This window comes from Rhinatrema bivittatum, chromosome 4, assembly GCF_901001135.1.
Source record: "Rhinatrema bivittatum chromosome 4, aRhiBiv1.1, whole genome shotgun sequence".
Taxonomy (NCBI): Eukaryota; Metazoa; Chordata; class Amphibia; order Gymnophiona; family Rhinatrematidae; genus Rhinatrema; species Rhinatrema bivittatum.
The window spans coordinates 348293193-348320299 of NC_042618.1; the positions used below are offsets into that span (position 1 = coordinate 348293193).

General features: G+C 45.4%; 1 long non-coding RNA gene across 2 annotated transcripts in view; it reads left to right on the plus strand.

Moving 5' to 3' along the window:
- LOC115090954 overlaps positions 1-27107 on the plus strand; it is a 290656-nt gene that overhangs the window by 125080 nt on the left and 138469 nt on the right. For both annotated transcript variants that reach the window (XR_003856552.1, XR_003856553.1), the window contains exon 3: positions 24477-24563. This is a non-coding gene — a long non-coding RNA (uncharacterized LOC115090954). The remainder of the gene's footprint in view (positions 1-24476; positions 24564-27107) is intronic.

Here is a 27107-nt window from a genome sequence, read left to right on the forward strand (position 1 = left end):
AGAGGCTGTTGCCATAGCAACATTACCATGACACCGGTTTTCAGGCCAGCCAGTGCCATTTTATTGTTGAATCATACAAATGGTTGTACAACAAATTGGCACTAGACAGCCTTGAAATTGGCACCATTTTGTCCTCTATGGTTCCAGTCTCATGGCCAACTGATGCCATATATAAGAGATGTTGGAGGAACAGGAGCTGACCGAGTATCCCTCTGCTCCAACCTTGACCTCCACAGATCAGGCTCAGGGAAGCCTTGGTTTAGGCCTGGGGAGGCCCTGCAAGGCCTTGGGTCGAGCCGAGGAAAGTCTCAGTTAGGGTCCAAGAAGATCTTGGGTTGAACCCAGGGAAGCTTTGTGTTAGCCTCAGGAAGGCCTTTTGTCAACTCTGGGGAAGCCCCAGTTCAGGCCTGAGAAGGCTTCAGGTTGGGCTTGGGGAGACCTTGGGGATACCTTGGATCGGGCCTGGGAAGACCCTGGGTCAGGCCCAGGGAAGACTCAGTTTGGGCCTGGGAAAACCCTGAGGGAAGCCTTGGGTCAAACCCAAGGAAGCCCTGGGGAAGCCTCAACTTTGGCAGTTCCTGGTTGGTCATATGCAGCACATCTATTTCTAAGTTGGTAGTGCTTGTGCAGCACTGTGTACTACAGATGGTATGCTCCTATTGGTGACAGTATGAAGCCGGCCTTCGTATTACTTTATCTTCAAATCCCAGCTAATTCTTTCCTCTATATTACCTTCTGTTCATAGCTCATTCATTATTGCTTCAAGGAAATAGGTAGAGTCATTTTTAAATCAAAAAATGAACATTAAGAATAAAGGGAAAAAAAGAAAAAATCTATCACACTGAGATATTGTGGCATCACAACAAAGAAACCGAAAGGCACAGAAATTGGGTTTTATTATTTTTTTTCTGTAGATTGGGACCTCATTTGCCCATACCATGCATAAAAGAAGAATATCAATGAAATGAAAGACACTGCAGAACTTTGAAATTTCGATGGCTTACAGTTTCAGTTACTCACTGGAAAAATAGGTCATTTACTTGCGCACAAATCTTCTGAACAGAACTAAATAAATTAATCTTTCTCTTTTATTCTCATTTTTGTTTGCCTGAATATATGTTTACAATTCAGTAGGAGAGAGAATATAATACGTTTTTAAATTGACAGATTATGCAATAAAGAGTCACATTTAAGGACTTAGTCAAAATTCCTGTGGGATATTCATCCACTTTTACTGTATAAAGTTATTTTTGACCAAGTGTTTTGCCTTGTGTCAAATTTATGTTCAAAGTAAAACTCTAATAGCATTTCAACATTGTGCAAGAAAAAAATTTGCATCATCTTTGTGGCTTACTCTTTAAATATTTTAAAAACTGTGTTTGGCTTCATCATCAGCTAAAAGAGAACTAGCATCATTTGGCCATAGCACTATAAGCCTTCATTTGCAATGACCGGAGTTATTTTACCTCTATTTTTATATCCCTTCCCAACTCATCCTGGCCACTGCAGCAACAGTTCTTCAACAGGGTCTACAAACAACAGCTCCCTCTGGAACTTGGCTAATGTGGACCCTAAATCTGTCCACTAGGTGTCACCATGGAGCAGTGACTGAGATTCCTCTCCTTCCCTCCTCATCCTGAGCCTTATCTGACCCAGGGAATGGAAGACCTGACCTGGGAATTGAAGCCTGGTCCTTTGCATAGCAGTGCATAGCACTTGCCACTGAATCACTGGTCTGTGTGCAACCTTTATCTTATAGGGTTGAAAACTCTAAAGGAACTTGACAGAAATGCAAGATATTTGCAATATTGTGGGTCTTTGGATATAAAAGAAAAATCTATTTCTTAATTCTGGTCCAGCTTTTCTTGTAAAATGGGGCAGCTGTGAACATGCCCAGAGCAAAACAATGAGCACTTTTTCAGTAATTTCCATTGCATGTCTTGTAGCATGCCCACTGCTAGCAGACACTTGAGCAAATGGCATCAAGAGAGAACTGATTGGTTAAATGCTAATTTGATTGAACAAAGAGCACCTACCAATTACTAGCAGCAACAGTATCATGGAATAGACTTAGTTTTTGGGTACTTGCCAGGTTCTTATGGCCTGGATTGGCCACTGTTGGAAACAAGGATGCTGGGCTTGATGGACCCTTGGTCTGACCCAGTATGGCATGTTCTTATGTTCTTATCCAGTTCAACTCTTTTAAATGATAGGGCCTTACAATATTTGCTATGAACTAACAGAAGGCAAATCACAACTTTCACTACTTATCTTTGATTTGCAACAATTCCTTGTCTTCAAAGGGTCTTGTGCTCTCTTCCTTCTAGATATGGGGATATGTTTGTGTGCGTGTGTGTGTGTAATTTTGTAACATGATGTGAAGCTTTTATGCAGCAGCTTCGCATAGGGACATTAACTTTTATACCAGCACTCGGGCACAAATGTACCTGCATTGGTCTGCCTGCACTCAGGGATGTGGCTATTTTATAATATGCACGTGTATATTAGGGGTGTGCATTCGTTTTCGACGTATTGGCAATCCGCAACATATATGTCCCTATTCGTTGTATTCGTGGGGTCACGAAACATATGGCGAACCCCCACGAATACAACGTATCTAATTAATAAACCCCCCACCCTCCTGACCCTCCCAAGACTTACCAAAAGTCCCTGGTGGTCCAGCAGTGGTCCTAGAGCGATCTCCTGCACTCGGGCTGTCGACTGCTGGTATTCAAAATGGTAGGAGCAATGGACGGCCGGCACCATTTTGTACTCCTACCATGTGACAGGGGCCAACCAATGGCACCGGTAGCCCCTGTGACATGGTAAGGGCAAAGGCTATCGGTGCCATTTTGAATACCAGCAGCCGAGGGCCCGAGTGCAGGAGATCGTATTGGCAATCCGCAACATATATGTCCCTATTCATTGTATTCGTGGGGTCACGAAACATGTGGCGAACCCCCACGAATAAAACATATCTAATGAATAAACCCCCCACCCTCCTGACCCCCCAAGACTTACCAAAAGTCCCTGGTGGTCCAGCAGGGGTCCTAGAGCGATCTCCTGCACTCGGGCTGTTGACTGCTGGTATTCAAAATGGTAGGAGCAATGGACGGCCGGCGCCATTTTGTACTCCTACCATGTGACAGGGGCCAACCAATGGCACCGGTAGCCCCTGTGACATGGTAAGGGCAAAGGCTATCGGTGCCATTTTGAATACTGGCAGCCGAGGGCCCGAGTGCAGGAGATCGTATTGGCAATCCGCAACGTATATGTCCCTATTCATTGTATTCGTGGGGTCACGAAACATGTGGCGAACCCCCACGAATACAACGTATCTAATGAATAAACCCCCCACCCTCCTGATCCACCCTGACTTACCAAAAGTCCCTGGTGGTCCAGCGGGGGTCCTGGAGTGATCTCCTATCCAATATTCTACAAGTAGTGCTCTTTAAAAACAAAAAGCAATAGTAATCCGGGTAGCATGAAGCAGGTGATTTAAGAGCTCCAGCTTGTGTCTGAACAGATCCACTTCTTTCCATTGACCCAGAAAACAAAGCAAGGGACACATCATCAATGGAGCACCAAATATATTCTCCAGTATATGGCAGATCTCATTCCAAAAACCCTGGACAATATTACAATCCCACCACATCTGAAAATAAGAAATATTTTCACCACAGTCTCGCTAATATAACAGGCTGGAGTTACTAAATTTAGAAAAGAAAAGGGGATATCTGTATGTTCTGTGTAACAATCTGAACATTAATTCTCTGTTTTTATTACAAATATATAATTTAAGAGTATGTCTCTAGATCTCAGGCCAGTCATCTTCATATAATTGGGCTGAAAGATCTGGGATAACAGAACAAGCCAGACTGCTACAAATCCCTACAGAGAAACAACACGCTAGTAGCAAAACTGCACCTCAGTCACACAGAGACAGAACACAGATCGACCGTTATCTAATCCAAAAATAAGGGACTAAAATTTAGAAATAGAAACATGCAAACAAAAATGAAATAGAAAACCTGAGAAACCAGAATCTGAACAGTGGAACACTAAAGAGCAAAATACAAAATTATAAGAAATGCACACATCCAAAGATGGCATATTCCAGTTGCTAAAATCTCAACATAATTTTATTTTTACCTTTGTTGTCTGATCTTTCTATTTCTCTGATCAGTTGGTTCCGGTCTCTTTTTTCCACTTTCCCTTAAGAACTTAAGAAATTGTCATACTGGGTCAGACCAAGGGTTCATTAAGCCCAGCATACTGTTTTCAACAGTGGCCAATCCAGGCTACAAGTCCCTGGCATGTACCAAAACGCTAAGTAGATCCATTGCTAATGAAGCCAGCAATAGCAGTGGCTGTTCTCTAAGAGAAATTGATTAATAGCAGTTAATGGACTTCTTCTCCAAGAACTTATTCAAACCTTTTTTAAACACAGCTACACTAAATGTACTAACCGCATCCTCTGGCAATAAATTCCAGAGCTTAATTGTGCGTTGAGTGAGAGAGAATTTTCTCCGATTAGTTTTAAATGTGCTGCTTGCTAACTTCATGGAGTGCCCCCTAGTCCTTCTATTATCTGGACAAGTAAATAACTGATTCATATTTACCCATTCTAGACCTCTCATGATTTTAAAGACTTCTATCATATCCCCTATCAGCCATCTCTTCTCAAGCTGAACATCCCTAACCTCTTTAGCCTTTCCTCATAGGGGAGCAGTTCCAGCTGCTTTATCATTTTGGTCACCCTTCTCTGTACCTTCTCCATCGCAACTATATTTTTTTTAGATGCGGCGAACAGAATTGTACACAGTACTCAAGGTGCGGTCTCACCATGGAGTGTTACAGAGGCATTATGACATTGTCAGTCTTTTCCTAATTCTTTCTCTAGGGCACTCTTCTCTTTCTTTTTCTTCTCTGTCCTAACTTCTTCCCTTCCTCTGTATCACACACATACAAAGTCTCATGCTTTCTCTCACAGACTCCCTTACACACACAAGCTCTCACTTTCACACCCTGGCTCCCTTTCTCACGTGAAAAACACCCAAGCTCCCATTCTCACACATACATACAAAACACCATGCCCCCATTCTTAAACACACAAAAAACAATAGGATCCCATTCTTTCACACACACACACACACACATACACACACCCAGCTCCCATTCTCACACAGACACCCAAAACACCCAGGCTCTCATTCTCAAAGAAACACCCATTCCCACACACACATTTACACATACCCGGGGGCTGTTCCAGAGGGTGCAGCCACGCCCCCGGAATGCCCCCGGGCCGAAACCGCGCCCGCGGTGCCGCCCCCGAAACGTCGCGTCACCCGCGCCACGCCCCCGAAATGCCACGTCACGACCGACACGCCCCCGGCACGCCTCTCCATGCAAGCCCTGGGACATACGTGCGTCCCGGGGCTTGTGCGCGCCGCCGAGCCTATGCAAAATAGGCTCGGCACGCGCAGGGGGGGTTTGGGGTAGGTTTTCGGGGGGTACGCGCGTATCCTACACTCTTACCCCTTTGAAAATCTACCCCAGAGTTGAGAAGCCACCAGAGGTGGCAGGAGTGAGTAGAGATGAAGCCCGGCTGGGCTAGGGTTCCTCAGGATACTGGAACAGCGATTCCCTCTATGGCTGTGCTGTAGTGGAGAAAACTGAGATAGTGAGTACAGTGGAGCATACACAGAGTTCTGGTATAGAGCCTCTTTGGTAAAGTCACTCACACAGCGATTTCTCCTGGAAGGTGACACAGCAGCTGGAATAGAGGCAGGCCCTCGAGGAGCGAGTACTGGTTCCAGGGAACAGCTCTGAGGAAATAAAGTTGGTAACTCACTGATGATGTAGGCAGCGGTTTCTTCCAAGCAGAAGAGATAGGTTCAGGTAGCGAGTCAGGGAACATGGGCCATCAAGGAGCGAGTACCGGTTCCTGATAGTGACCTGCAAGAAATGAGAGAGGCCCCCGAGGAGCGGGTACCCCATTAGGATAAAGTCCAAAAGCTGGAGAGGCAGAGTAGCTAGGTACAGAGAGTGAATCCCGTCCGTAAGGAGTTCCCTTGCTAACTCGATTAGCTAGCAAAAAGTGTAGGCTATTGTATCCGGGATGCGTGACGTCATCACAGGGGGACGCCCCTGATTTTCGCGCAAAAGAGAGAATAAGAAGCAGGGCTACACAGCGCCCCCGAAACGTCGCGTCACCCGCGCCACGCCCCCGAAATGCCACGTCACGACCGACACGCCCCCGGCACGCCTCTCCATGCAAGCCCTGGGACATACGTGCGTCCCGGGGCTTGTGCGCGCCGCCGAGCCTATGCAAAATAGGCTCGGCACGCGCAGGGGGGGTTTGGGGTAGGTTTTCGGGGGGTACGCGCGTATCCTACACTCTTACCCCTTTGAAAATCTACCCCAGAGTTGAGAAGCCACCAGAGGTGGCAGGAGTGAGTAGAGATGAAGCCCGGCTGGGCTAGGGTTCCTCAGGATACTGGAACAGCGATTCCCTCTATGGCTGTGCTGTAGTGGAGAAAACTGAGATAGTGAGTACAGTGGAGCATACACAGAGTTCTGGTATAGAGCCTCTTTGGTAAAGTCACTCACACAGCGATTTCTCCTGGAAGGTGACACAGCAGCTGGAATAGAGGCAGGCCCTCGAGGAGTGAGTACTGGTTCCAGGGAACAGCTCTGAGGAAATAAAGTTGGTAACTCACTGATGATGTAGGCAGCGGTTTCTTCCAAGCAGAAGAGATAGGTTCAGGTAGCGAGTCAGGGAACATGGGCCATCAAGGAGCGAGTACCGGTTCCTGATAGTGACCTGCAAGAAATGAGAGAGGCCCCCGAGGAGCGGGTACCCCATTAGGATAAAGTCCAAAAGCTGGAGAGGCAGAGTAGCTAGGTACAGAGAGTGAATCCCGTCCGTAAGGAGTTCCCTTGCTAACTCGATTAGCTAGCAAAAAGTGTAGGCTATTGTATCCGGGATGCGTGACGTCATCACAGGGGGACGCCCCTGAGGTTCGCGCAAAAGAGAGAATAAGAAGCAGGGCTACACAGCGCACGCGCCCTATGGTACCTGGACAACATGATGGGATGCAGTGCCAAGCTGGACCGGGGATGCCGGAGAGGATGGCAGGCAGACGCTGCGGCAGCCAGACGTCCATCAACTGCGGGAGGAGTCGCAAAAAAGGTAAGGTGGGCGGAGTGGAGACCTCGGGCAGCAACAGTCGTAACAGAACTGAACCAAATCATCATGAATCTGGAAGATGTAGACCAGATTGACAAACTGAGGAGTCACAAATTGCCCAGACCAGATGATACCCGAGGGTTCTGAAAGAACTAAAAAATGAAATTTCAGACCTATTAGTAAAAATTGTAACTTAACATTAAAATCATCCACTGAATCTGAAGACTAGAAGGTGGCCAATGTAACCCCGTTATTGAAAAAGGATTCCAGTGGTGATCCAGGAAACTATAAACCGATGAGCCTGACTTCAGTGCCAGTAAAAATAGCAGAAACTATTCTAAAGAACAGAATCACATAACATATAGATAGACATGGTTTAACTGGATACAGCTAGCATGGATTTACCCAAGGGAAGTCTTGCCTTACAAATCTTCTACATTTTTTTAGAAGGGGTTAATAAACATGTGGATAAAGGTGAACCAGTAGATACAGTGTATTTGGATTTATAAAAGGTGTTTTACAAAGTATCACTTGAGAGGCTTCTAAGAAAATTAAAAAGTCATGGGATAGGAGGTAATGTACTTTTGTGAATTGCAAATTGTATAAAAGACTGAAAACAGAGAGTAGGATTAAATGGTCAGTTTTCTCAATGGAGAGAAGTAAACAGTGGAGTGCCTCAGGACTCTATACTTAGACCTGTGCTTCTTAATATATTTATAAATGATCTGGAAAGGGAAATAATGAGTGAGATGATCAAATTTGCAGATGACACAAAATTATTCAGAGTAATTAAATCACAAGTGGATAGTGATAAATTGCAGGAGGACCTTGTGAGTCTGGAAGATTGGGTGTCCAAATAACAGATGAAATTTAATATGGACAAGTACAAGGTGATGCATATAGGGAAAAATAACCCATGCTGTAGTTACATGATATTAGGTTTCATGTTAGGAGTTACCACCAGGAAAAAGATTTAGACATCATAGTGGCGAATACAATGAAATCATCATCTCAGTTTTCTGCAGCAGTTAAAGCAAACAGAATGTTAGGAATTATTAGGAAGGGAATGGTGAATAAAACAGAGAATGTCATACTTGTCATACTTGAATACTGTGTTCAGTTCTGGTCACCAAATCTCAAAAAAGGTATAGATGCACTGGAGAAGGTACAAAGAAGGGCAACCAGCATGATAAAGAGGAAAGGCTAAAGAGATTAGGGCTGTTTAGCTTTAAGAAGAGATGGCTGGGGGAGGGGATATGACGAGGTCTATAAAATTATGAGAGAACTAGAATGGGTTAATGTAAATTGGTTGTTTACTCTTTCAAATAAAACAAAGACTAGGGGGCACTCCATAAAGTTAGTAAGTAGCACATTTAAAACAAATTAAAGAAAATTATTTTTCACTCATTGCATAATTAAGTTTTAGAATTCATTGCCAGAGGATGTGGCTAAGGTAGTTAGCTTATCTGGATAAAAAGTTTGGACAAGTTCCTGGAGGAGAAGTCCATAAACTGTTATTAGTCAAGTTGACTTGGGAAGTTGCCACTGCTTATTACCGGCATTAGTAGCATGGGATCTATTTAATGTTTTGGTAGTTGCCAGACACTTGTATCCTGGATTGGCCACTGTTGGAAACAGGATGCTGGGCTTAATGGACCCTTGGTGTGACCCAGCAGGTACACATTTTCATACATTAGATACCTATTTCAGGTATCTAATGTATGAAAATGTGTGTAGCTATCAAAGAAAAAATATATATTCACTGTTAGTGCTGTAAACAGTAACAAATTTTCCGTTTTAAAATTTGCTTGCATGTTGCACCTGCAGAACTATCAGCTTCCTAGGTTTCTCTCAGACTTTCTAAACCAACAACAATTTCCACTAAGCATACCGTTTTGAGTATAGATGAAATAGGCAGGGCCTCAGAACTTCAGTTTGTTTTTAATATAAGATGTAAATAGTTTTATTTGCTGAAGTTGCCAAATATCTTTCTGCCAGATATTTTTCTAAGTCTTGCAATTTATTTTTTGCATTGTTTCTTTCTTCTTGCTGGAATGCTCCAAACAAGTTGCAACAATATAAAACCTATAACACATAGTATAGGTATACAATATTATACATTAAAATCACAGAACAGAGAATAGATGTCAAAATAACATGCAATTAATTTGGGTGAATTGAGCTCCATGTCAAGTATAAAAATAATAATACTTGCTACAGGACATAAGAAGAATGGTAGAATAAGTCCCTACCACAAATAGCTGGTAATTTTGGAGGTAATTTTCAAAGGAGTTATGCATGTGAATGTAACATACTATCATAACAATTTTCAAAAACCATTTACTCAAGCAAAGGGCACTTAAGAACATAAGAAAATGCCATACTGGGTCAGACCAAGGGTCCATCAAGCCCAGCATCCTGTTTTCAACAGTGGCCAATCCAGGCCATAAGAACCTGGCAAGTACCCAAAAACTGGGTACTTGCCAGGTTCTTATGGCCTGGCAAGTACCCAAAAACTAAGTCTAAGTCACTAAGTCTAAGTCACTTATGAGAGTAAATCCTATGGACAATTCAATGGCATATATTGTAGTAATTTTCAAAAGCCCACTTACTTGAATAAAGTACATTTATTCAAGTAAAACCCAGTTTTACATGTGTAATTGCTTTTTAAAGTCAGACCCTAAGGAAGTATCTGGGACAACAAGAGATAAAGTGACTTCCCCTAAATCATGTCAGTGGGGGTGGGGGGAGGGGGTGGGGGTGGGGAGTGGGATTTGAACCCTGGCTTTCAGCCTATTGCTATAATGTCTAATCACTAGCCCACTCCTAGTACTATAACGGTAATTTTGTAACAGCCTGCATAAATTTGAAATCAAATATGCACATATTTTCCCTTTGAAAATTATCACACCAAAACTACTCGCACACAGTTACAGCCGCTAATTTTTGTGTAGAATATTTTCAGAAAATGTGCACACATACCTTTGAAAATGCAAAAGTATGCATGTAAGTGCATTCTCTTCCTCAACTCTGCCCCGAGAGCACCTCTGCTCACTGCAGGTAAGCGATTATGCATATAAGCTAGCATATCAGGTGGGCAGTTATTCAAGAAGTAATTTCTGTGGGTAAAACATTGTTTTATCTGCATAAATGCCTTTGAATATTACTTCTGAAAAGTAAAGCAAATTCAATTAAGTTCCAAATTATTATGCTGATACAATCAAGGCTCAGATTTCATCTTGGTAATTTGGTGGCACATTGTTGATGGTTTACATAAAAATGTGAAAATTCTTGGCAGGAATAGCAAATTTTACAATGAATACTACATTTATTTTGCAATATTTCTTATATATTTATTTACTTACTTATTTAAATAGTCTATAGATCGCCTATTACAATTTCTAGGTGGTTTACAATTTCACATTTATAAAAATATAAAACAGTTCCCAGCATTTAAATACATCACTTTGAATTGAGTCCCTTAAGCAGAACAGTGTCTTAAGGGTGGAATAGTAGAAACATTCAAACAGCACTGGTCAGCAGATGTTTAACTTTTCCATTAAATGCTGCTTTAATATCATAGTAAAAATCACAGGGCCTGATTTGGAAACTGTCCAAAATAATAAAAAAAGTGGCACTTCATCAAGGAATTGTAAAACTCATGGCTTCTATGATGACTATGTCTAACAGAGAAGTCTGTTTACATTTATAACCTACACTATATTTGAAGAAACTACTACATTAACAATGGGGCTCTTCGACACAATCCGCGTGTTTAGAAAGCAGCACTAAATTCCTGAGCATGGAAAATATCACTGCATGTCAATTTAAGGGGTATTAGCACTACTTTACTGTCTGAATTAAAGATGGTGCATAAAAATGTAATGATCTGAAAATGAATTGTGAGGGGAGGGCAGATCTCCCTACGCTATTTATTAACTGTACCTTATTGCTGTGCTGCTGCTGCTCTAATACTACTGTACTGAGAATCACTGTCCTTATGTTATTTACTTAATATGCTTATTCTTATGGTAAATCTCATCTTGTTAAAACATTATGTTCTGTTCTGTATTTAACAATTCTTACCCTATTTATTATTCTCATGCTAGACTCCAACCTGTTGTAACAGTATGTTCTATACTTCACTAGTATTTATGGACTGTACTTAATCATTCTTAATCTATTGTAGTCAGGCAATACTTATTATTAATCCTCCTACATTGTCCCTCAACTGCTTTAAGTCCCCTATTAGTTTTGAGATCCCTGCAGTTCTGGTTTTCCTTTCCCTGTCAGTATGTTTTGTGCTTGTGGACTCTGATTTCTTTGGTTCAATTGATTTCTATGCAAACAGAATGCAACATTTCCCCCGGACACTGAAAACCTGCAATTATAAGGTTAACATGGTACATCCCATCTTGTAAAGTGTATTACAGAAGAACAGTGCCACCATCCAATCAGAAGCCATAGAAAAGTCTTCCTCTGAGGACCTGACTATTGTGCCAGAGGATTCCCATGGCTGTTCAGGTTGCATAAGATTTTCTCCTGCCAGTATTGGATGGGGAGGGGTAAGAAGAAAGCATGATGCGTGTTTGCTGATCTAAGAGAAGAAGCAGCAATTTGGAGCTGGTCAGAGCAAGTCTGCTGTTGTAGTGAGTGGGCTAGTGGACTTGCAGGGAACAGGGTGTTATACTGCGATGGAAGGGAGTGCTAGGGGGTGCTCCCCAGTGCAGGACGAGGAGTGTGCGCCCTTGCAGCAAGACAGTCCTCATCTGGGAAGGAGTGGAGACCAAGTCCCTGCCAACCTGCACATCCTCAGTGAGACCAACCACGCAAGGTTGGCCTCTGAGTAGTCCTCCGACCACTCCAAGCCCTTTTGGACCTGCCATAGGGAGCAGCAAAGGCGGCAGGCCGGACAGGAGGCAAGGGTGGACTGGAACCAAAGTTGAAGACTCAGATGCTGATGAAGATGGACTCAGACAAAGATCAGACTCAGACGAAGTGAAGATGAAATGAGTTAAAATCAGGATAAAACTCAAGATGGAGAAGACTCCGGATAAAGCTCTAACACCCACAGCTGGGGAGGGAGGCTGCAGTGGCCAGACCAGCCCTCAGGCTATCCACTGGAGCACTGCCTGCCGGGGGCTAGGCATAGGGGAGTGCAGAGCATCGGAAGACTGAAGAAGAGACGAGCCTCCAAGGCGAGGCTCCAGGACATCCGGGACGGACTCTCCAGATACTCAGCGAAGGGCAGCCGGAACAGACAAAGCGAACATCCAAAAGACCACAGACCCAGGAGGTGACAGACAGGAACAAAGAGATCCTTGACTCCGACGTTGGAGAAGACCATTCAGCACCCTAAACATCCCAGCGGGGGTGGTCACGGACCACTGGGCCTCAGTGCGCCCTACCAACCCAGCCGGTCTGGTCGCAGACCATGCTAGGATGGATCAAGTGAAGCCTGGGACATCAAGACATCAAGACTGGACGAAGGAACATCAGAGTCGGGATGAAGGAGACATCAGGAACAGAAGGATGTCAGCAAAGACCAGAACAGACGACGAAGGATCCAACGAAGAACACAGGAATGCCATGCAGGAGCGAGGAGCGCAGGGAAGTCCTAGAGAAGACCAGCTCCTGGAGGACAGTTCCAGGAAGGAACTTGCTCCCTGCGAAGGCAAGTTGGAAGTGACAGCAAGAGCCTTTTGTAGGCAGAAGAGGACTACGCCCGGGGAGGAGCCTGCAGGTGGGACCAGAGGGACCGCTCCCTACTGGCCCTATAACTCTGGCAAGAAGACGCGGGCCTGGCCCTAGGAAGCAGGAAGGAGGAAGTGGTGCAGGACCCTGGACAGCGGCCATGCTGCCGCTGAGAAGAGGAGTGCAGGAGCCTGAGCTGGGCCATGCAGGCCCCGACATTGAAAGTGGCATCCAGCCACAAAGAGGCTTCTGGGGGCAGCTCCATGTCACAAGTGAGTCCCAGGACCACGGCCTCCAGGCTGCGGAGGGACGGGCAGCAGCGGCAGCCTCTGGGCTGCAAGACAATAACGTCAGCGGCTCAAGCCACGATGGCAGGAGCAGCGGTGTGGCCTCCGCGCCGCGGGAGCAAGGCCTCAGGACGGCCTCCAGGTCACAAGGGAGCAGCGGCGGCTCAGGCCGTGGAGGTAAAGGCACCGCGAGCAGGATCGCAACACAGGGGAGCTGTGAACCATCATCTCTGTGCATTCCTGAGTACAGCACGTTTGGAGAAAGACTGGATCTAGCATGTTGATTGTGGCAGTGTTGGAGTCCCTCCTGTGGAGATTCAAATCAAAAAGGGTGAGTTCATTCCATGAGAGAAAACAACACTTAACTATCACTGGCTGCCCATTAAAAACTCTTAGGGTCATTCATCAAAATGTGTTTTGGTTTTAACGCCATAAGGCATGCGATAATCATGTTACCGTGAATGCACATTTTTTGAAGGGGTGGGATTAATGAAAATGAGGGGCGATAGTACTATTCCACATTTTTAATGCCAGAAGTAACTACACCTTTTTTTCCTCTGGGTATTCCTTCACATTACTGAACTATTTAAATCTCTATAAGAGGGCCAACTAATAGGTCGAGGTGAGGTATTGGTGGTAGTTAAGGGTGTAGGGGCCAGTCTGTGAAGATTTGACATTATTTGGAGTGAGGAAAGTCTCACAAAGTTGAAATGTCTACAATATTCTCTCGCCCTAGCTTGATCGTACCCTGTTATAGAGTCTCTCTCCAGTGTGAAGAGTTTACTGCACCCTGCAATGTTAAAGTGCAATAATTCTAAAATTACCAAAAACATGACTGTTTTTCTTACCACGGGCATTATCCATGCATTTTGATGAATCTAGGGGTCTGTGAGGCAGAACTGTAGCCTCCATGCCTCTGGATTAAAAGAAAGAGACATATTACCAGCAAAGAACAGGCCTGAATCAGAGAGTTAATGATAAAATAATGACTTTCTTTTCATATTTTTGTCTTTATTCTCAGTCCACTATAAGTGAAAGAAGTATTATACAGCTCTGTCTTGCAAGCTGTTTGGAAGGGGTTTTTTTTAGGATTCTCTGAAGGTGTAATTTCTCGCTTATTTGTTCATATTTTGGGGTAGATTTTCAAAGCTCTACACACCGGGCCTATTTTAAAAAGGCCCAGCGATGCGCGTAAAGGGGTAGATTTTCAAAGGGGTACGCGCGTACCCCCCAAAAACCTACCCCAAACTCCCCTGCGTACGCCGAGCCTATTTTGCATAGGCTCGGCGGTGCGCGCAAGCCCCGGGACGCGCGTAAGTCCTGGGACTTGCATGGAGGGGCATGTCGGGGGCGTGTCGGGGGGCGTGTCGGGAGTGACGCGGCATTTTGGGGGGGTGTCCGGGGGCATGGTTCCGGCCCAGGGACGTTCCGGGGGCATGATAGCGGCCCCTGGACCAGCCTCCGGACCGGAACATGGAGGCGCGGCAGCCGGCCCGGCGTGCACAAAGTTACGCCTGCTTCGAGCAGGCGTAACTTTCGTGATAGAGGTAGGGGGGAGGTTTAGATAGGGCCGGGGGGGGGGGTAAGGGAGGGCGAAGGAAAGTTCCCTCCGAGGCCGCTCTGATTTCGGAGCGGCCTCGGAGGGAAGAGAGGCAGGCTGTGCGGCTCGGCGCGCACAGGCTGCCGATTTTGGGCAGCCTTGCGCGTGCCGACCCCGGATTTTAATGGATACGCGCGGCTACACACGTATCTATTGAAATCCCGCGTACTCTTGTTTGTGCCTGGTGCGCGAACAAAAATACGCATGTGCGCAGATTTATCAAATCTGCCCCAAAGCCCCGGGACGCGTGTAAGTCCCGGGGCTTTACAATAGGGGCAGTCCGGGGGTGGGGTGGGGCGGTCCAGAGGCAGAGTGGGCATGGGGCCAGAGGCCTCCGACATAGTGGCCATTGCCACTGTGTCGGAGGATCTCATGCCGGCAGGCTGCCGGCGCGTGCAAAAGGTAAGACAAGAGTCAGGGGAGGTTAGAGTAGGGCTAGGGGGGGAAAAGGTAGGGGAAGGGGTAGGAAGGCTAGGTTAGGGGGAGGGAACGGAGGAAGGCAGCTCAACTCGGCACGCGCAAGGTGCACAATTGTGCACCCCCCTTGCGCTTGCCGACCCTGGATTTTATAACATGTAGCCCTATTTGTGGATCATTGTGTTGTCTTTCTCTCACTCATGTAATTTCATTTCATTTATTACATTTATCACTCATACTTTTATATATGTTCATATCTATTGCAAATTAGCTTTATTGCTTTGATTAAGTAAAGTTGAACTTGCTTTATTTTATTGTATATTTATTTTGCTTTCCCAAACTCTTGGTTGGGGTATGCTAGGGTCTAGGGTTTGTTTTGCAGATATTGCAGTTTCATAGAAAAAAAAATCCAGATTGGTGTGACCTCTCAATTGAAGATTGTGTGGTAATCTGCAGGGCATGAAGCAGGTGGTCCAGACACACTGTTTACACCTATCTAGGTAAAAGAACCTGCATATTTTCCTCTGTATCTATGCTCAGAGAATATTAAATTATTTTCTAATGTGACCCCTCCTCCTTTGGAAAATAAAATATCAGAGTGTTATGACTAGAGGAGTGAATCCTTGGTCCAGCGATGTCCGTTAGGCCCACCGCCAGTAGGCGAGGCCTGTCCACAGAACTGCTTGTAGGGTTAAAGAGGATCTGGATGCAGGCGCCTCCTGCAGGTCGTGTTCTCCAGATAGCTGGCGCCTCCAGCGGGTCGAGAAAGCAGATGCTGACGCCTTCAGCTGGTCGAAGAGTCAGGACCAAGGAGCGCTCAGTAGCCCAGCCAGGAATCAGGAGCCAGAAAGTTCCGCAGTCGGTCCAGGGATCAAGAGCCAGAAAGTTCCACAGCCAGTCCAGGGGTCGAGAACCAGAGAGTTCCGCAGTCAGTCCAGTGGTCGAGAGCCAGAAAGTACCGTAGCCAGTCCAGGGGTCGAGAGCCAGAGAGTACAGCAGCCAGTCCAAAAATCAAGCACGGAGGAATCAAGCAGGAACCACGATCAGGAACAAACACAGGAGCCAAGAAGCCAAGGCAAGGTCTGAATGCTCAGACCTTGCCTTAAATAGGTCCCAGAAGATAGGGGCTGGCAGGAAGGAGCCATCCACTTCCGGTAAAGGTTCCTTTAAATCAAGGCAATAGTCGCCCGCATGGCCCTAGGAACCTCAGGGGGCGGAGCTTAGCCACGCGGGGAAGACACCGCGGCCATGTTGGTGCAGCAGCTGCTGCTAAAGAGAAAACCGCCGATGCTGGACTCAGTGTCGGCGTTTGGCCCTGGTGTTAAGGTGAGTGGCCGGCCCCGGTTGCGGTTTGCCACGACCGGTGGTCACAACAGTAGCCCCTCCTTTAGGCCTCCCCCTAGAAGGCTTGGGTTCCCCTGGGTGGTTGATATGAAAATTTTTGAGAAGATCCTTGTCCAGGATTTTAGTAGCGGGTTCCCAGGAGTTCTCCTCTGGCCCAAATCCCTCCCACGCTAGGAGGTACTCCCATCTACAACCTCGTCTCCGAACACTGAGTACCTCCCGGACTTGAAACGTCGTGTCTTCCTCCATCTGTAATTGTGGTGACACAGGAACCTTCCGAGATGGCCATTTGAGGAGCAATGGTTTCAACAAAGATACATGAAAAGCATTATGGATACGTAGGGAAGTGGGTAAATGTAGTTGATAGGTTACGGGACCTATTTGCTTAGTCACCGGAAAAGGGCCAATATACCGGGGAGCCAATCTCATAGATGGGACCCTCAAACGGATATTTCTGGTGCTAAGCCACACCTTGTCTCCTGGATGAAATTGTTGTGCCAGTCTCCGATGTCTATCCGTAAATCTCTTAGCAGTATGTGCAGCCTTTCGTAGCATTTGTCGAGTGTGTATCCATAGTTGCTTGAACTGTGTGGCTGTGAGCTGAGCTGCCGGGGAGGGGACAGACAGGGGTAAAGGCGTCCACGCAGGGGTGTGGATCCAGGAATCAACTTGATAGCGCAGTCAAAAGCACGATGTGGTGGCAAAGTATCAGCCGCTTTCTTGGAAAATACATCTGCAAATTGTTTGTATGGGCTGGGTAATTCCTTCAAGACTGAGGTGCAGATGTAGTTGGAAGCAGAAGTAGTTCCCTTCAAACAAGTCCTAGGGCATTCAGGTCCCCATTGTGTCAGACGTAGGGAAGACCAATCAAATTGGGGGTTATGGCGTTGCAACCAAGGTATACCCAACACCACAGGATGAATGGCTCTCTCGAGGACGTAAAACGTAATTTGTTCAGAGTGGTCCGGTGCAATGTAACAGTCCAGAGGTTCCGTATGATGCGTAATTCTTCCTGGTAAAGGTTCCCCGTGAATGGAAGAAATGACTAAAGGTTTCTGACAGTCGGACTGGGATTCGAAGTTTATCCACTAACTCTTGTAAGATGAAATCTCCTCCGGCTCCTGAATCCACCAACGCCAGGGTGGTAAATTCCAGTCTGTTAATATGAAAGGTCACAGGTAGGGTGAGTGGGGGTTTCGGAGATGTAAGGCCTAGGGAAATACCCCCCAAAGTTCCTAGGCTTTGTAGTTTCCCGGGCGAATAGGGCAGGTTGCTAGACGATGTCCGGAACCACCACAGTACAAGCACAGACGTGATCTGCGACATCTCAGGTGTTCCTCTGGTGACAAGGGACCCCTTCCAAGCTGCATTGGTTCCTCTACCGACCCCTAACTGGTGGGGGTTTCACGAGGAGTCGTAGTGGCGGACTGATGAACCTGGGAGATTGCAGACCGTCTCCTCCAGTTTACACCCTCTCTGATCCTTTCTTGCAACCGGTGGTCGATTCTGGTTGCCAATTCAATAATTGCGTTCTGCAGAAGAAAACTTTCTTGAAAAATAGGAGCAAGGATGGGACGTACCTCTTACATCGTTCTGACTTCACAGCTCCTACTCCCTCGGTGAATGCATCGACTTCCACCGTAAATGGGCGTCTCGGGTCAGGATGGCAGAGACAGGGCTGTTGTAAGAAGGAGTCCTTGAGAGCTTGAAAGGCTTCCACCGCAGCTGCAGACCAATTGGTGATATTAGCTCCTTTTCGTGTTAGTGCGGTGAGTGGTGCTGACAACTTGGAAAAGTCTTTAATGAAATGTCATTAGTAATTGGCAAATCCGAGAAATCTCTGCAACGCCTGTAGACACTTCGGTCGAGACTACTCTTGTATGCATTTTATTTTAATCGTATCCATTTGGAAACCCTGTCTAGAAATAATGTAACCCAGGAAGGGTAAGGATTCTGTTTCAAAAACACATTTCTCTAGTTTGGCATACAACTGGTGTTCCCTTAGTCGTTGTAATACTTGTAGAACATGTTGGCGATGGGTTTGTAGATCCTTTGAGAAAATCAATAGGGATATGAATCGTTTTTGAACGATTAAAATTATCGTCAGATAATTTTAAAATCGTCCAAAATCGTTAGAGTGCACGATACAATACAAATGCCCCCGATTTATCGTCAGGGGCATTTGTATTGTATCGTTAAATAGGGCGCAGGAAAACCGGCACACCAAAAAAACCCTAAAACCCACCCCGAACCTTTAAAACAAATCCCTCACCCTCCCGAACCCCCCAAAATGTTTTAAATTACCTGGGGTCCAGTGGGGGGGGGGGGGGTCCTGGCGCGATCTCCAGCTCTCTGGCCATGGCTGCGTTAAGAGAAATGGCGCCGGTGGCCCTTTGCCCTTATCATGTGACAGGGCAAAGGTAGCGCCGGCGCCATTTTGCTTCCTGGCTCCTGACGTCATGCGTGCAGGAGATCGCCCCCGGACCCCCGCTGGAACCCCAGGGACTTTTGGACAGCTTGGGGGGGCCTCCTGACCCCCACAAGACTTGTCAAAAGTCCAGTGGGGGTCCGGGAGTGACCTCCTGCACGCGGGCCGTATTGCCAATCTTCAAAATGGCACCGGTGCTACCTTTGCCCTCACTATGAAATACGGGCGACCGGCGCTACCTTTGCCCTGTCACATGATAAGGGCAAACTGCCACCGGCGCCATTTCTCTTAACGCAGCCATGGCCAGAGAGAGGGAGATCGCGTTGGGACCCCCCCCCCCACTTGACCCCATGTAATTTAAAACATTTTGGGGGGGTTCGGGAGGGTGGGGGATTTGTTTTAAAGGTTCGGGGTGGGTTTTAGGGTTTTTTTGGTGTGCTGGTTTTCCTGCCCTCCCCCAATTTACGATTTTTAACGATTTAAAAAAAACAAAAAAACACGACGATCAGATTTCCCTCCCCCCCCCCAGCCAAAATCAATCGTTAAGACGATCGATCACACGATTCACACCCCTAAAAATCAAAATATCGTCAAGATATACCACAACACAGATATACAATAGGTCTCTAAAGATTTCATTAACGAAATTCTGAAAGACAGCAGGAGCATTGGTTAAACCAAATGGCATTACTAAGTACTCATAGTGTCCATCTCTGGTGTTCAAAGCGGTCTTCCACTCGTCCCCCTCTTGAATACGGACCAAATTATAGGCACCACGGAGGTCCAGCTTGGAAAATATTTGGGCTCCTTGCAGACGATCAAACAATTCCGCAATAAGAGGCAAGGGATATCGATCCTTGATCGTAATAGCATTAAGTCCGCGATAATCGATGCAAGGGCGTAATGTCCCGTCTTTTTTCTCCACAAAAAAAAATTCCGGCCCCCGCAGAAGAGGTGGATCGTCGGATAAATCCTTTCTGTAAATTGTCCTGAATATATTCAGACATGGCTCGGGTTTCAGCAGCAGAGAAAGGGATCGAGAGCCAGAAAGTTCCGCAGCCAGTCCAGGGGTCGAGAACCAGAAAGTTCCGCAGCCAGTCCAGGGGTCGAGAGCCAGAAAGTACCGTAGCCAGTCCAGGGGTCGAGAGCCAGAGAGTACAGCAGCCAGTCCAAAAATCAAGCACGGAGGAATCAAGCAGGAACCACGATCAGGAACAAACACAGGAGCCAAGAAGCCAAGGCAAGTTCTGAATGCTCAGACCTTGCCTTAAATAGGTCCCAGAAGATAGGGGCTGGCAGAAAGGAGCCGTCCACTTCCGGTAAAGGTTCCTTTAAATCAAGGCAATAGCCACCCGCACGGCCCTAGGAACCTCAGGGGCAGAGCTTAGCCACGTGGGGAAGACGCCGCGGCCATGTTGGTGCAGCAGCTGCTGCTAAAGAGAAAACCGCCGATGCTGGACTCAGCGTCGGCGTTTGGCCCTGGTGTTAAGGTGAGTGGCCAGCCCCGGTTGCGGTTTGCCGCGGCCAGTGGTCGCAACACAGAGGGGGTGTTACACTATTGTTACTGTTCTATAGATCCATTGAAGACCCAAAACTGTTGTAACATATTTTGAGCTCTCTTGTTGGAAAAGTGTGATATAAATGATGATGATGATTTGATAGGAGTTACAAAATAAAATGGCCGCCTGCCTCTGGGGGGAAGGAAGATTTTTACACTCCAAATGTATCCAAAAGCAGGGGCAATTTTAGACGCATAGGGCCAGATTTTCTAACATACGCGCGGGCGTAGATTTGCGCGCGCAATCCAACGCGCACAAATCTCCGCCCGATTTTATAAGCGTGCACATGTTATAAAATCTGGGGTCCACATGCGCAAGGGGGTGCAAACTTGTGCACCTTGCATACGCCGAGCCCTAGGGAAGCCCCAAAGGCTTTCCCTGTTCCCTCCGAGGCTGCTCCGAAATCGGCCTCGGAGGGAAATATTTTTTTTCAAATGTTTGAGGGTTGCCCTACAAAACTATCCACATTTGTAGGCTTTTTGTGTTTGTCTTGTAGGCTTCTATGTAGAGAAAAGCTATTTTAATGAAGTTCTCTAGCCAGCAGGGCTGGGGCTGATGCTATTTACAGCTCTGGCATTGGACAAAGCTCTGTTTTAATAGCTCATGAATTGTGCTGGGATTCATTATCTTACCATTGGATTGTAAAGACTTCCAGTGGTAGATTTGTGTTCCAGTGCAATACAGGCCAATTTAGCTATAGTGCGGGCATGAGTAGTACTGCACTTTGTAAATCCAGTAATAATGTTGTGTATGGAGTAATTTCTCTGCTGGATCCCAGGTTTTATCTGTCCAACCTAGTTAGACATGCTCATTATTCTTTGAAGAGTTGACTGAAGAGCTTGTTGTTCATTGATGTGATTATCTTGGCTGCAATGCCTTAGAGGCGCAGAAAACAGATTTAGAAATGGACTTTGGCATAGGACATCAACATTTGAAAGCAGTTAGCCACAAGTCAGGAGTTTGCTGTGCAATGGAAAATCTACTGGCTAGCCCAATTATTCAGTATGGGAAGGGCAATAATCAAAGGTATTTCTGCAGGTAAAACAGTGTTTTATATGCGGGAATGGGATCTTTGAATATTGCCTATCCTGTATGTGTGTGCAGGTGAGTAAGGTATTCAATCAGTTCACCCAAAACTGCAGAGAAAAGACAAGTCTGTTTTTAATTGTCTAATTCAAGCAGCAGGTGTAAAAGTGTTCAGACAAGTTAACCTAGTCCCAGAATGCCCCTAGATCACCCCTTTTTCCCTGTTAATATTTACACTTGATATTGCAAGTACATGCATATTCTTGAGATTTATAAAATTGCATATATGCATGTATATGCTACATACAGTGGTTGTGCATAAAAATAGCATATATGCGATTAATTATTTGAAAATTCCATCCTTGGAGACTTTCAAACCTATTCGCGGTACTAGATTTGCGCACACAAGGTGATGTGTGGAGATTTATCCTGGCATTTTATAAACTGCACAGTGAACTGCACAGTTTATAAAATATGGCATGGTTCTGCTCTGAAAGTATGAGTGTATGTTTCATTATAAATGAATATTTGCAATGCAATGAAAGTGCTTATTTGTCTCTACCTATTTTTCAAACACATGCACGTATACTTATGGAGGTAATTTTCAAAGGAGTTACGTGTGCAAAAGTAACATAATATCGTAGCAATTTTCAAAAGCCATTTACTTGAGTAAAAAGCACTTAAACGAGTAAATCCTATGGACAATTCAATTCAATGGCATATAGTGTAACAATTTTCAAAACCCACTTATTCGAGTAAAATGCATTTACTCAGGTGGATTTTAAAAGCCCTGCTCGCGTAAATCCGCCTGGATTTATGCGAGCAGGGCCTTGCGCGCCGGCGCGCCTATTTTCCATAGGCCGCCGGCGCGCACAGAGCCCCGGGACGCGCGTAGGTCCCGGGGTTTGTCGAAGGGGGCGTGTCGGGGGCGTGACCCGATAACGCTGTGTTTCGGGCGGGACCGGGGGCGTGGCACCGGCCCAGGGGCGTGGTCCAGGCCTCGGGACCAGCCCCCGGGTCGGAGGATGGTGTGCCAGCAGTTCGCTGGCACGCGTAGATTTACGTCTGCTTCTCGCAGGCGTAAATCTAGGAACAAAGGTAAGGGGGGGGGGGGTTTACATAGGGCCCGGGGGGTGGGTTAGGTAGAGGAAGGGAGGGGAAGGTGAGGGGAGGGCGAAAGGAAGTTCCCTCCGAGGCCGCTCCGATTTCGGAGCGGCCTCAGAGGGAACGGAGGCAGGCTGCGCGGCTTGGCGCGCGCCGGCTGCCCAAAATCGCCAGCCTTGCGCGTGCCGATCCAGGATTTTAGAGGATACACGCGGCTATGCGCGTATCTTATAAAATCCAGCGTACTTTTGTTTGCGCCTGCTGCGCAAACAAAAGTACGCGATCGCGCTGTTTTTAAAAATCTACCCCACTCTGTGTAAAACCCAATTTTAAGAATGTAAATGTTTTTTAAAATCAGGTCTTTAATGTGAAAAAAATATCATGTATGTGTATAAACCCTGATTTATATGCAGACAGGTATATTTTAGAGTATGCGCTTATATCATTTTGAAAATATTTGCACTTGTACTTGAAATTACTAGTTTGCCAATACCTTCACCAGTTCATCCAGTATATCTCCATTTCACCTAGACCCTCTAGCACTTCACCCTGAACCTCTACAAGTACACCCAAATCTCCCACACAACAGTCAAGTCTGATTTCACTTGCAACAGTCAGTTTGCAGATGTAAAATTGTCTGAATAAGGTTAATAATTTATATACATAAATTTCTTAAAAAATAGAAACTTCCACATGTTCCTCTTGACCCTGCCTCAGAATGCTCTAGACTGTCCTTTTTTTTTTACCAGTAAATGTGCATGTGAAACTAAAAATATGCATGCATTTTTGAGGTTTATAAATTAGCATATATGCGATTATTTGCTACTTATGTGCTGTAGGCTAGTTTTCTACATGTAACCCCTTTGAAAATGTTTTCATTTGCTAAGCGTTCCTGTGGACATGGCTGGGAGGGGATTGAAAGAACTCGCATATATTTGAATTTTCAAAAGAACATGCCTTATTTCACTAGTACAGAGTATTTCCACAAAAAGGAGATGTATTGTGTGGGTACTTATTTTTCTTATGCAATTTTCAAATTTTACTTGAAAATTTTGTGCAAATATTGTAGGTAAAAAGTGTGCATGGACTTTGCAGATATGCAAGCAGTTGGAAAATTGCCTCAGAATAATTTGTTGTGCTAATCTTGATATAGCACATTCCAACATAACCAGAAGGCTATTATTTATTTATTTATTTAAATTTGGTTTCTACTTTGTTAATATCTCAAAGTTGTTACCATAAAAGTATGATAAAACACATCACTGCATAGCCTACCCCTACTACTATAGTGCCTCTCACCTCAACTCACAATCATCAGCATGCAATCCTATTACTTGAAGCTAGTGGCGTATTAAATTGTTCTTTTCCCTGCCTAACTAAGGTAAATTAATTTACAAAAGAGAGAGCTTCTGCCCACTTTCTTTTCAATTTAGGGAATGCCCAATGGTAACTTGCAGGTCCTTGAAATCTCTTTGTCAGTTACAGTGGAATGCAAATGCCAAATGATCCTGTGAAAGTAAAAAAGAAAGGTCATTAACATCTTGTATGATGTCATCAGGGGGCACCTTTGGCTGGAAGCCAGGGCTGTATGTATTATTCACTAGACTACACTGACTCAAAGTGGACATTACTGGAAAGGAGGGACACTAGAATATATTATAATTAACTTTCCATGAAAATACTATTTATATTTGAACTGATGAACTGTAGGTTTTTGCATCAAAGATTGGGTGGGTGATATCTACCTAGAGCCAACAAGGGGCAAGGGAATGAATACTAATGAGCCTTTTTAATTAAGTATAAAAGCTAATGCTGTTTGTTTTAGTGAGACAAAGGGAGTGATACGGGAATGTAGCCACGAGAGAGAGGAGAGAGAGGTTTATCTGCAGCTTGGCTGCAGACTGGAAAAAAGGTGAGTAGTTTTCCTTTGCTTCTTTCCTATTCTGGCAGCAGGAACAAGTGGTCAGGGGGCGCGGTTAGGGATCGGGGCCGTGTCCGGGGGCATGTGGGCGGTCCGGGGGCATGGCCGAGTGCCCCGACACAGCGGCCTGTGTCGGGGCCTGCTGCGCCGGCGCGCGTAAGTTACTAATGCCCGGAGGCAGTAGTAACTTCTCCGATAAAGGTAGGGGGGGGTTCTAGATAGGGCCAGAGGGGTGGGTTAGGGAGGGGAAGGGAACGGGCAGCGTGCGCAGGGCTCGGCGCGCGCAAGTTGCACAAATGTGCACCCCCTTGCGCGCGCTGACCCCGGATTTTATAAGATACGCGCGGCTACACTCGTATCTTACAAAATCCAGCGCACTTTTGTTCGCGCGCATATGTTTTTAAAATCTACCTCTTTCAGTGGGCAGCCTGATTCAAGAGGATACAGCATTCCAAACTGCTAAGTGATGTGTTTAAAAATATTTATATATTTTCCTCTCTTACTTACAGGTTGATACAGTACAGTGCGCTCCGACGGAGCGCACTGTTAGCCTGCTATTGGACGCACGTTTTCCCTTACCCCTTATTCAGTAAGGGGAGGAAAACGCGCGTCCAACCCACGGCACCTAATAGCACCCTCAACATGCAAATGCATGTTGATGGCCCTATTAGGCATGCACGCGGGATACAGAAAGTAAAATGTACAGCCAAGCCGCACATTTTACTTTCAGAAACTAGCGCTAATTTCTTCCGGCTCTGGGAAAGTGCACAGAAAAGCAGTAAAAACTGCTTTTCTGTGCACCCTCCGACTTAATTTCATGGCGATATTGTCGGAGATCCCGAAGAGTAAAAAAAGTAAAAAAAAAAAAAAAAAATTGAATTCGGCCCGTGGCTCTTGGGCCGAAAACCGGACGCTCAATTTTGCCGGTGTCCGGTTTCCGAGCCCGTGGCTGTCAGCGGGCTCGAGAACTGATGCCGGCAAAATTGAGTGTCGGCTGTCAAACCTGCTGACAGCCACTGCTCCTGTCAAAAAGGAGGCGCTAGGGACGCGCTAGTGTCCCTAGCGCCTCCTTTTCCCCGTTTCTACCACGCCACCTAATTTGAATACTGCACCGTGCGCGGACTTTACTGAATCGGCCTGTGAGTGTGTACTTCAAATATTATTATGCTGTTAAATCCTTTCTTTCTGCATAATAATTTATTAATTTATCCACTAAATATAACCCAGCTATCCCATCTATATTGTTTCACAATGCACTTGCTTATAGTCCAAAATTCTCCAGCTGATCTTATTTGTATTATTAATATCTCATTGTCCTACCTTGGAATAAGCTTTTGCTTTGTTTGTTTTTTTATCTTCTCCTTTAAAAGCTATTGTTTAGAGCCTGGTTGTGAAATCTGACTGTATTGTTAATTTCTTTACCAATTGGAATTATTTAACTTTTTCCTAGCTGCTGGTTAAATCTTGCCATAGAATCTGTTTCTTCAAATAAGAAATAAATAAAGGCAGCTTTATTTATTTATTATTTTTTTTTATTTATGTTATTTTATAATAACAAAACAAAGAAATGTATCTTGATAGAAAAATAATGGAAAAAAAGAAAGCGAAAAAACCCACTATGAATTATACAGCTATGATTCATAATCTGCGAAGAAAAAGATCATTGCCCATTACAGAAGTCTACTACAATAGAGGAGAAGGGATCATTGGCAGAGAAAGAAATAAACAGCAAGAATAAAAAAGAAAAAAAAAACTGCTGAGCTCTAGAAAAAAATTCTAAATATACAATAGGAGGGAGTAGCAAAGAAGTACAAAATCTCATACATTTCACACTCTTGGAGTAGATGCTAGGGGTGTGCATTCATTTTGACCGCATATGTAAAACGCAACTTTTTTTTTTTTTAACTTAAAAAAGTGATGAGGCGAAAACGATCGGATTTCCAACTTATTCAACATAGCTATGTTGAATACGTTGGAAATCGCGATTGTTGATCCTAAATAAAAATTTAAACCCCTTACCCTCCTTAATCCCCCCCCCAAGACTTACCAAAACTCCCTGGTGGTCAAGCGGGGAGTCAGGTCGCCATTCCTGTATTCCTTTGCGAGGAGCACGTGACGTCGGCGTCACGTCAGAGTGACGCGGACGTTACGTGATTCCCCGCGCGTTCGCTCCGGGACCCTCGTTGGACCCAACCGGAACTTTTGGCCAGCTTGGGGGGGTCAGGAGGTCAGGAGAGAAGATGACCAAAGGTAAGATTTTACAGTAAAGTTAGGGACTCCTCCACTAGGATTCCCTCACAGCCGCTGGGTATGCTACAAGTATTAAAAATCACCATGGGGCTACCTAGATGCCTGAAAAAAAGACACCTATCTACCCAAATCCACATATGAACCAAACATTCAGATGTAACCTCAATATTATGGATGGATGGACATTAATTTATGAATATTAATCAGTAAACTTTTATTTAACACCCAGACCTGGTCCAGTCTAGTTATTACAGCATCTCATCTTATGGGAAGCATCAATACAGT